Source organism: Perca flavescens, chromosome 6 (genome assembly GCF_004354835.1).
Source record: "Perca flavescens isolate YP-PL-M2 chromosome 6, PFLA_1.0, whole genome shotgun sequence".
NCBI classification, from domain to species: domain Eukaryota; kingdom Metazoa; phylum Chordata; class Actinopteri; order Perciformes; family Percidae; genus Perca; species Perca flavescens.
The window spans coordinates 18,780,595-18,793,094 of NC_041336.1; positions in this window are offsets into that span (position 1 = coordinate 18,780,595).

The following is a 12,500-nucleotide window of genomic DNA, read 5'->3' on the forward strand; positions in this document are numbered from 1 at the left end:
TTGTAAATTTAAATATTTTTTTTTTTTTTTTTTACATTCCCATCACATTGTGATTGTAAATATGTAGTTACTTTTAAAGTTATGTGACTTGCAAAACTTGACAATGTAAAATTTCTGTGTTGTTATTTCTGTTAAATTATGTACTGAAACTAAAACCTTTCCGTGTAGTGTTTTACTTTTTAAAAGTTTCATATACAGTGTGTTTTTATTCCTTAGGTTGCAAATCTTGATGCCTTGTCACAACAAACTAGTCGAGCCATCCCTAACCTCCAATCAAAAGTTGAGTGGAGGCCTTTTGAAAAAACTCTTCCATCAAAAGTCCATTTCGTCAGGCCTGACAAGGTCATTTTGAGTGAGGAAAACCAATCTGTAAGTAGGCTAGTGCATGAAGATTTAAAAATGATGACTAGCAATGGCAATACTGTATATCAGACTGGATGTCTTAAACACTATTAATTGCTCTATGCCCTCATATAATACATTTGCCATGTTGTTTTATTGATAGTGCACTGTATTTGATACATAACGTTTGTTGTCTGCTTCAATTGACAGCCATCTTCTGAGGAAGACAGCCATGCAGAGAGCCTTGATTTTGCTCAAATGTCAGACAGTGACAAATGTGGTAAATTAATTTACAGTATTTACAGTACATGCATCTACAAACAAGTTTATATCATATTGGTCACAACTCGTTGTGCAGGATAATAGGGATATAAACTAAATGTATATTAGAAAGCATTTTTTGGGTTTTCTTAATGATAAAGAAGGCTTACAGGCAGGTATGCCTGTATGCCTAATGCTACAAAAACAACATTGTAACTTAAAAAAAAAAAGAAATTTAGAATGTCCAGGTTAAGTAGCTGCAGGATGGATTAAAAAAAAGTGGAAACAGGTGGACAGGGAAGGTCAGGGCTCATGATGGAATTAAAAACAGGTGTGTGTAGGGTGTGGCAGTCTTTTTATGGGAAAAGGAGGAAACAAAAGGAAAGTCAAAAGGCATCTGGTGAACAACAAGAGAATGCCAGTGGTTTGAGGTGAGAATCTGGCTGGATGTAGGAAGAGACAGGCAGATTTTGACTGGTTGTTTTGTGTTTTCACAATTTAGTTATTGTAAGTAATATTTTGTTCCACCACTTTCATGCATTGTACAAGATGGGTTCTGATCCTCTCATATCAGTTTTATGTTACTCAAAAGTTAAATGTTAATAAACTATTTTTCCATGTTCTTGCAGTCATTGGTAGTGTAGGTGACATTTCCAAAGAAGTTGTCTCAGCTATCTCCACTGTTGAGGCCCAGTCCCTCTTCAGAAATAACCCTTCCATCTCCAGTGGTGATCAAGTTATCTGGTGTGTTGCTACCGAAGATATTTGTACCGATGCACCTTCCGTCTCAGCTGACACCGCCACCATGTCCACTAGTCCTCCTGTCATCGCTATTGATGATACCCTCATCCTGTCCAGTGGAACCTCTGCAGTCTCCAGTGGCAACACCTCTGGTGTGTCCCATGGTCCCCAACCATCTGGCAACATTTCATCCAGCACATCCTACAGGTTAATATTTTGACATTTCTGTCTCTTCGTACATCTTTTCTATGGTCTGGGCTTTAGTGGCCTTTATTAACAGTATAATTTGTGTGTAAAATACATTTACTTTATACTGAATCATGGTGTCCCCTATTTTTATAACTTTAATAACGCACTGTCCATTTGAGAACATTAAAGTTATTAGACCAGTAAGGATGTTCTTAGTATATTGCTAATGCAACTGGCTGTGTTAAAATCATATATTTGTACCTTTAATATCAATTATGAAATATTGCTATTTTGTATTGTAGTACATACCTGGACCTATTTGAGGAAGAATACCTCTCTGATGACCATGATCTCCAGGAAGCCATTTCAAGGTCTTTAGATTCCAGTTCAAGTGAGAGGTCAGTAGAACATATATAAAATGTAATTATTTAAACTTTAATTCAGGATAGCAATATCTATTATGTCTAGACTAGTAGTGAGACCAATTAGCAAGTTGCAACCTAAATGAGTCAGAAATATCAGTATTTATCATTGCACAATATTGACATTTTCATCTTTATTTGATATTCAATCATTTTTGTGGTCACTTGTCAAGATTGAAGATTACCCATGCTATAATATGCATTATGTTTTATTGTACCGTATGGGCCCTATCTTCTTTGTAAAGACCGATGCAAGTGTCTTTGCTAGTTTAAGACCGACGGCGTTGTCAATTTCTTGTCCAGCGCCTACGTCATTTAAAAAGCAAATTCACCTGCGCCCATCTGTGTCCCCATGGGCATGCGGGTCTTACAGGGAGGTGTGTTCAGGTGCATTCTGGGCGTATTGCTATCTTGACGCAGCAAGAAGTGATCGCACCATTGACCAACAAAAACCTGGTCTAAAGTCAATAATGCAGCATATCGTTATTTCGACAGCGCATTAGTAAAATTATATGTATATGTAGATTAAGAATGAAAAGCAAATCCACCATTATAATAGCAATGGCTTTTAAAGGGATTGGGAGACAACATGATATTGCATGTTCGCCCAAAAACACACCTATCATTAATTAACCCTTATATTGTGTTATGGTCAAATTTGACCTGTTTTCAATTTCAGATGTGTAAAAAATACCATTTACTTTTTTTTTTTATTTTTTATTATTGGAACAAGGCTTCATGATATTATTGGAACAAGGCTTCATTTTTTGTGTTTCTAACACACAAAAAAATGTTTTGAGAATTTTAGGAAATTGTAAATGTCTCAAAAAAAAAAAAAAATCAACATATGTGGTGTTACGGGTCCCAAGTTAGTATCATCTTTGGGGGGGGGTGACATGAACGATATACAAATCAAAAAATGTTCATCAACACCCAAGGCAGAGCACCACCTGAGACATCAGAATGACTTGGGGTTGCTGTGTCACATGTCCAAGATATCAAGACAGCATTTGAGCTGCTCATACTGCCATCTGTTGAGAAGATCCAACGACATGGAAAGGTGTTTGTTAGATGGAGATCGACAACACCTGATTTAACTCAGCCTAAAATACTTATAAAACAATTATCATCCAAATGTTTTTTTTTTTTACCTCATAGTTAACTTATGTATTCATTTAAATGTAAACACTCTTTAAAATTTTATTTTTGGCCTTTGATCTTAAAGTATACAACTTGTTTTTAACTTAAAAAATGTTTAAATTCACTCATTTCCAATAATTAAGACAATGGGTAATTATGTTGTCTGACTATAATAGACTAATATTAGAACACACCTCCAAAATTATTTGCATTTAGGGTTTTCAACTTAATATTATAAACAATAGTGACATCTGGTGTTACGGGTCAAAAATGACCCGTATAGATTTAGGTTAGGAAAAGGTAAGTCTTTTAACAAGATTACACATCTAATGAAGAGGAGGGTCCAAGTGACCCAGATGCTCAAAAGAGTTCTTTAAATAAAAAATAACTGACATTTAATGGTCGTCAATCCCTTATCACACCCAACACAGACCACCAACTGAGAACAGCAATCCAACATGGAAGGGTGTTGCTGGATGTGCATCGACAAAACACACCTGGGTGCTTCCATGGGGCTGTTGCTTCTTACTGGGGTGTAAAGATTCTCGAATGAGGCTAAATGTATGGCAAGTGTTCCACCCATTTGTCCCAATATACCTTACTCTTGATACAGAGTATGACAGATAAAAATCCAAAGTAACATGGTAGCATGCAATATACTCTGGCATGACTCAGCATCCTATAAGCTGTAGCGTCATTTGAGGATCTGTACACCAAGTTGAAAAAACCCAACATGCAAATCATTTTGGAGGTGTGTTCTAATATTAGTCTATTATAGTCAGATAAAATAAGTACCCATTGTCTTCATTATTGGAAATATAACGAGTGAATTTAAACTTTTTTTAAGTTAAAAAACGAGTTGTATACTTTAAGATCCAAGGTCCATGGGGCGAAAAATAACATTTTAAAGTGTTTAAATTTAATGAATACATAATAAGTTAACTATGAGGTGAAAAAAAAACAATATTGATGATGATCATTGTTTTGAGTATTTTAAGCTGAGGTAAATCATGGGTCAAATTTGACCTGCTAAAACAAAAAAATGTGTGCAGCTTTCTAACACATTACAAGGGTTAAGACACAAAGTACAACCCTTTTGAACCATGTGCCCGACGCATGGACCCTTTTTCTCTGCCGTCAAACTAGCAAAAGTGGATTTGGACACGCCCTAAATGCACCTGCGCCAGGCGCTTCACGCGCTTTATATCATTAAAATAAGGCCCCTATGTGTTGATTTTGTGGTTTGTCAATTTCCTATTGGTGGGAGGGTGGTTGCCAGTGTTGGAAATGGTTCTGTTACTCTTTGGTATTTATTTGTTAAGTTATTCTGAATGAGTAAGAAAAAAAGTAAAACGGTACTGTATGTAAATAGGTTTCAGTAAACTAAATATTAGTTACAATGATGTGGATATTACATGCTAGTTCAGTGGGAGAGGTATAATGACAATAACTACATTGTATTGTTTTATTGTTTCAGTGATTTAAAGGTGACGTTGGAGAGAATAATGGAGCGGATTGCTCGGTAAGTAAATAATGACAGCACTGTACGCTTCAATATTGTAAGAAGAAATGTGTGGGATGGAGCATCCAGAGCCATGGGCAGATCCAATTTTTCACCCGAGAAGAAGGTAGACGTTAAGTTCACTGATGACTATGGGATATCTGAGGGTGCTGTGGACAATGGAGGTCCTACTCGTGAGTTTTTCCGACTCTGTCTACACGAAATCAAGGACAAGATTGGCATCTTCGAGGGTCCACCTAATGCTAAAGTCCTTACATGCAACTCCAAAGGTACTTTTGCTTTAAAAGGCCACTATTGGATTTTTTTGGATCAATAAATACATTATACCTGAAATTAATTATTAGAAAATGTAAGAAATGTTCATGTTTTATACAGTATCTATATTACTTTATTGAGAAATTAAATTTAGAAGAAAATTAATCTGAGTTCTCTAATCTCACACAGATGGGTGGGGCGATAGGGACAAATATAATTTTTGTTGTGAACAGTTGACATGTTTTTTATTTTCATATGATTACAGCAATGAAAGACAATGGATACTTTAATGCTGGTCAGATCATGGCAATGTCAATCGCCCATGGGGGCAGAGTCCATGTTTCCTTTCTGAACTCTTGTACGAAAGTGTCTTATAAAGGGTCCAGACAATGTGAAGATCAAAACTGAACATATTACTGATGAAGAAACAAGGTCACAGGTGCAGTCGGTGAGCATATATTTCATGGATTCTATCATATTTACAAACTATTCATTTAGCGTGCACTCATTAACATGCAATTTAAACAGTATCTTCATATCCTAATAATATTTTATATTTTTAGATCTTACAGGCTGAGACTGAATCACAATTGCAAGAGGCAATTGCACAGGCAGCCAGCTTAATCAGTCTTGCTGGTCACAATGTTCGCATAACACTGGAAAACAAACAAGAGACTGCTTTGGACTTGGCACACTGGTATGTCCTCCAGCGGACCGTGCACCTTTTGAAAGGTATTTTAATGTGTGAGCGACAAGTAGTTAAACTTTTCAGGTGCACATCAGGCTAGGGTCTGTAGCTCCACGCACCTTCCACGTACATACCCACGGGCGTGGATTTAATGCAGAACAATACATTTGCAGGCCTCAATGCCTGATTATGGTTTTGTGTTAAATCTACATTGAATCCGCCCTCCAAATTACGATACACCATGGATGTATTAAGCATGCCCCTTCTAACCATGTCCACAAAAGATGACCAGTGACCAGTCAGTCTGTTTAGGCAGTAACGCTTGTATCGCTGTATGGTCACATGACTATCAGAAGTGTACAGGGTTTCACAGCATGCACTTTAAGAAGAGGTTGTAAGCATATTTTGTAACTTAATCACTAGTTATTTTATTACACACATCTTAAATGCCATTGTTTATAAGGGCATACAAAATGTATTATTTTAATAACAATTTGTATTATTTTTTATTTCATTTGTCAAATACTAAGTTATTTAAAAATAATACAAAATGTAAGTAGCCTATTTTATGCATTTTTCTTGATAATGAAAGTCATGATACCATTATACTGCAATCATTAGCACAGTATAGTAAATTGCAATCCCAATTTGACTTTTTCTTCAAATCATGCAGCCCTACCACAGTATATGAAAAAAATGAAATGGTGGATGCAGAGTTCAATTTTATAGTGTATTAGTGCAACTGAACGTATAATTTATTTTTCCTCGAATTCATTAGGGACTTAAATTAAAGATTTAAAATGTAAAAACTGGTTTGCACCATAGGTGCTAAATCACATGAACTACCCTTTAACATTTGTTTCCTTTTTACTAGGTTCAGAGATGGTTTAACATCTCTAGGTGTCCTAGATGCTCTCCAGAGATACCCTCTACAAACAAAATGCCTTTTTGTGAAGGCTGAAAAGGGTTTAACAGCGACTGATGTGGAGAATCTCTTCGAGATCATTTACTCCGAAAGAGGGAGTAATGCATTTCGAGAAGAGTGCCGAATCCTGGCTTTCTGGCAAGACTATCTTCAGGATGCTGAAAGTAAGTTCTGCATTTTGGAATGATGGAATGTTTACTATTATTTGTCTTCTGCAGTGGCTTAAATAGTCATGAGCTGGAATGAACCTCTGTCTCCCTTGTTAAGGTAAGGTGAATCAATGGTTGGGGGGGATGTGTGATGATCACACTCCCTGGCCTCTCATCCTTATACCACTGGTTAGTAGCGGTGTCACGATTCTCCAAATCATCGATTTGATTACATTTTCGATTCTAAGGTCACGGTTCGATTCTCGATTTTTACATTAATATTTTTAAAGCACAGGTTGCTATGCCATTTTTAGACTACACTTTTATGCAATATAATATCTGACCTTTGTTCACAATGTACCACACTAAATTGTCAAATATAAAACATTTATTAACAACATAATGTAACGATAACTTATATCTTCAGTCAATTGGAAACTTGACAATTTGTCAATAAAGTAAAAAGAAAAAAACAATTTTCCAATTGAGGGCAGACCCACAGCGGTATTTGGCGTTTTAAGCCCCAATGTCGTCTTTCAGGCAGCATTGCCTGGAAGGCAATGGTTATTGGAGTTTCTCAATCTGTGTTCTTCTATTGACTTGTTTTCTTGTGTCCCTGTGAAATGTCATCTTGTGTTGCCAAAGTACTGTCCCAATACACAAGTTTGCATTTCACCAAGAACAGTTAAGATTCCAGGAAAGGTTCTTGATACGCCCATTTTACCAAGGATGCATTGGTTGGTAACTTGTATGAACTTGGCAGCACCTGCATCCCAACATTCATTTCGGCATTCAACGAGGGTCCGGTTTCCGGTACATAGACAGCCCAACAACGGGACAATTTTAAAAATTTTCGCCATCTTATTCATTACTAAATTCACTTCTGAGAACTTTTTAGGCGAGAAATGAACTGCTAGCCAGTGTAGTGAAAATCGTTGATGAATTGACAATTTGCCTCAAAGTTTTCGGAGTTGAGAAGCTCCATAAAGTGACGCGATAGCCAGATAGCGCCTGCTGGTGCCGCTAGCTCATCTCTCTGAGACCCCGCTGTAAGCTGGAGGTCTCTCAGACCGGTCTTTTAAATTGAGGCTTTTATTTTGCCGTTCATACTTTTTTTGGTGTTTTTTGTTTTCTGATTTATTAGAAGTTGAGTTTCAGTCTGTATGATAAATGAACAGTTGTACATAAAGTGGTAACATGCTATGACATGTTATGTAGACTAAAGGGGAGACACCAACCTTTATAATTTGAATTGCTAATTTCCATCTGTTGTCCCTGGGCATATACAGTGTACTACAATAATATAGAAATGATAATTCCACATAACACTAATAGGGACACCTAGGACACGCCAGTGCATATGCCTACTTCTTTTTTTAATTTAAACTGATACACTAATAATAGTAGGGACCGCGTCTAACTCTGTTGACTAAGTAAGGGGTGTTTGAGCTAAACCATACAATAAAATTGAAGCTCAAGTTTTATTTATCAATATTGCAGTAGTTGTAACATTGTGAGGTTTTCTTGTCCGGAGAGTGTTTAAATACAAAGTGGTTATATTGTTGTGGTTTATATTTCTAGCTGTTATTATTTTGGAGCCTTGCAGGTAGCCTCTGTTTTGGGGGGGGGGTGTTGAGCAATAACGGGAAGAACGCATCGTCTCAAACTGTTAACAGTGTTTTCTGTGCTTGTGAACTTGCAAGCTCATTCTTCCAAGAACAACCAGCAAGAACGTTCTCCCCAAGAACACATGTCCGTTCTTTGCACGATTGAGATCAAGAAACGTCAAATGGTTATGGTTAGGTGCCTTGAAGACGACGGTTGCAGCGCTGCTAACCAATGGCTTGGTTAGGGGCTTAAAACGCCATCGAGCCAGCACAGCGGTCTTAGCAGCTGAGCAGACAGAGAGGGCGACTCGGCAGTCAGCTAACTTGTGGCTCTCTCTAACCAATATAAGCTGCTCTGTTTAGGCTGCAGGCTGAAATTCAACCGTGCGGTTTGTCGGGATTAAGCTATAAACGCAAGGAATCTCTGCTAGCTGCTAGGCTAATGTGCAATGGTAAAAACACAGAATATGGTAAACACATAGCAGAGCATGCAAACTGTGCCTTTTTTTTTTTTTTGTATACAACGTGAACATTGTCAATATAAGTCACTGAAAATCCAAAATACTTCCACACCGGTGACTTCAGTGAAAGAGGAGGGGGTTCAAGTTCTGTCGATGGGTCTACTGCATTTCTTCGCAGCACTTCAACTAGTTTTTTTTTTTTTCTGCTTGTCAAGCCGACCGGACTTGACGTGGGGGCGTGGCCGTATCAGTGATTCCATTGTTTTATTCGAAATACGAGATTGTGACTTAATTTCGGTCAGAAATTCCGTGACACCCTTACTGGTTAGCTACTGTATCACTGCTGACTAATTCCAACAATGCTCATAAATTAACTATAAAAATAGAAATCATGAAAGTTAATCTATACCCTTATATAAATTAGGTAATAGAAATTTGTGTAGATAGTATTACCAAAGAAAACACTGAATCTAAACTGAATTTAATAACATTTATGTAAATACAAAGTGAGAAATAATTAAATCGTAGATGCAAAAAACAATTCAATTGTGTGTTCAATTGAATTAAGTTAATTACAAATTAACAAAATGCATAATAATACATGTTGTATCATGTACAAATTCAGTCAAAATAATGTTCTTGAGTGCCGCCGCGGAGCCTTGAAAAGGTAAACCAAAAAGCAAATGCCATTACAGGTCTCCACACACACTTATTGAAGTAGAGTTACATCCAAGTAACTACTATGTGTGATCAGTCTCAATCCTAAACTGATTTAAACAAGCTAAAGTGACTTGGTGAAGCCCCAAACCCAGTCTTGCTGCTCATGACTCTGATTTTGGCTAATTGATCTGCTTCTTTCATTTGATTGCAAAAAAGCTGCAACAAAAAGTTTGCAGTGTTGAATTGGATCCCTCCAAAGTAAGACAATTTATATGTACCATAATCCAAACTAGCAGATGCACATCTACAGTACCAACATATCTTGGTTGTTATAGCTGTTGTGTGCATATAATGTTGCTAGCTCCTATCTCTTTTGTTGGTAAATGGTGCACTATATTCACTAACCCAGGCAACCCTTCCAAATTCCAGTGTCATTTCAATAGTCACCATTCTTACATCACTTCTGTATTACTCCAGTAGTATAATACTTAATTAAATATCAGACATATATATGATTTAATTGTGCTACTCTCTGTTTATGTTTTACAGTTGAAAACGATGTCTCTCTAGAAGATATTCTCGTTTTCTTCACTGGATGTGACAGCATTCCAGCACTGGGTTTCTCTCCAAAGCCCAGCCTTGAATTCATCACCCACTCTCGATTTCCAGTGGCTAATACTTGCGAAAATATTCTTCGCATACCAGTTCATGCAGAATACACAGATTTCAGATCTGACATGAATTTTGCCATACGCAATTCACCCGGATTTGGAAGAGCATGAGATGTCAAAAGTATTGGAGGGCTTTGTAAAGCTTGTTATGTTTTTTTTTTTTTTATTTTTTTTTTTGTTTAATATGAAAAATATACAGTAAAACAAAGTTTTTGAAGATATTTTTCAAGCCGTGGCTTTTGTGTTTCAGATTTTATGTGAACTTTTTGATAAAAGTGGCTTTTTTAATTTAAAAACACAATTTGGTAATAGTTTAGAAAAGTTCATGGTAAGAGTTCAAAAAAGATCATACATGGCTATCTTTGAAATCCGATTTGGAGATGTGTCCAAACAACTGTACATAGTTATGGGTCGAAAAAGAATAAGTTGCTCCAACAACCCATTAGTTCTTTTGGTACAGGAGGGTTGTTGTAAATTGTTTTATAAATGTTGTCCAGCCCCCTTGCTATGGCAGAATATTGACTCAAGGTTGTGGTATGGCCTTCTAACAAATAAATGGCTCTGTTACTACTTTGTGTGTACTGGCTTACTGTCTTTTTATTATCTATTGTGGTGGGATATGTGCATCGCAGACTTTAAATGTAATATTTTTCTATTAACAAAACTGTATACAAAATGAACTAATTTAAGTAATAAAAACACATGGTTCATATTTGTCAATATGGTTATAATTATACATTTTGTAAAATGATACATAATATACACGGCACACATGTATATATGTGGTAATAATTGCTCTGGGTTTTCATTTGTCAAATTATTATTAGTCATTTCTTTGAAGCAGGTCACATGCTGTTAGAAAATGTTCTATCCCATGATTTCCATCATCAATCATTGGATTAATTTGCATTAAATCAATGTCCCAGTGGTGGTAATAAGGGGGATACACATGCCACATGATTCAGTCTTACACGTTGAGGCAGTTGGAGCATTCCCACTGTCCAGAGTTGCAGTGGGGATCTGCTCGCCATTGTCCTTAAGCTGTGGTTGTTCCACTGGCGTACAAACTCAACCACAGATCTGTTCACTCTTGAAAGGTAAACATGGTAAAGAGCCCTAATGTGAAGTGGGTCAGGGCTGTCTTTAAAGTATGCTGACATCACCCTGTTTAGTTCCAGGTTCTTTGATTATGAACAATATGCCCAACCATGACACTTGCCCTGTTTGCCCATTCGATTTTGCATCATAAACCGTGCTATATCGATATGTTCACTCCCAGCATCACTCCTGACATGATATGGGAGTCCAAATACATCAACAGCACCCTGAAAAAGTTGCAAGGCAGTTGCTGCTCTGTTGTCTGTGCAACATCGTAAGTAAGTAATGCAGCGGCTATAGCCATCAACTCCTCCATGAAACACAAATCCCCATGGATTCAACTTGTGGTTTGTGTCAATGTGCCTAGAATAAAAAGAAATGTTATTATTTTGAAACACTTGATTGCTTAATTGATATCTATATTTTACATGGCTTATTTATTTGACATTGTTTTGGTCTTCCTAAATCAGTACATCAATCTTTCTGATTTGTTTCATTCACCATCTAGGGAGTATGACTAATGTTAATCAAATTTACAAAACAGTACATACCACACTTGATTTGGGACAGACACATTGTAGACCCTCCTTTGTATTGCCCTTCGTCCTCTTAAGGCTCTTCCCACAGGATCTACCATTCTTAATTGCTCTCGCACTCGCCATCTCTGAACTCTAATCCCTCTCCCTCTCAAACTACCAGTGATGTAGGTCTCTCCTGAGCCAGGGGTTTGACTAAGAACCTGAGTAATAAGACGGTCAAGATCATCATTTGAAATGTTGGTAAAACTCCCATAGTCCACTAAACCAAGATGTGTCCTGTGGTTGTACAGTGTTCGAATGTTTACAGACAGCATTCGAGATATGGCCATCCAGCTAAATCCTAAATCCCGCATGTGAGTAAGCTGAACAGCTGGTATGTTGTACCTTAAAAAAGAAAAAAAAGAAAGAAATGTAAGTGAATGACTGATTTTACAGTATATTCAGTGGTGGACTGTAATTATGTACATGTACTATAATTAGAAAGTTTGTAACATTCTTTTGACGTAGTGGAGTAGAGGTATAAAGTAGCGGAAATGAAAATATTGTAGTGAAGTCTAGTAGGCCTAGGTTACAGTTCTAAATATATTTACTTCCCACCACTAAATACAACACCTTGTATTAATAATCTTAGCAGTTTCTTGATTGTAACATGTACAAAAATTGAAATATAATCAAAAGTATATTCCTGGCCTGCAACAACATCCATCCCCATACATTTGTTCAACGCTGAAGTTGGCTTCCGATTCAAAGCTTCCGATTTGGCAGTTATGGGGAAATTAAATTGAAAATGTATCTCTAAATACACTTTTACAGATCTGAAAATGTGTTTA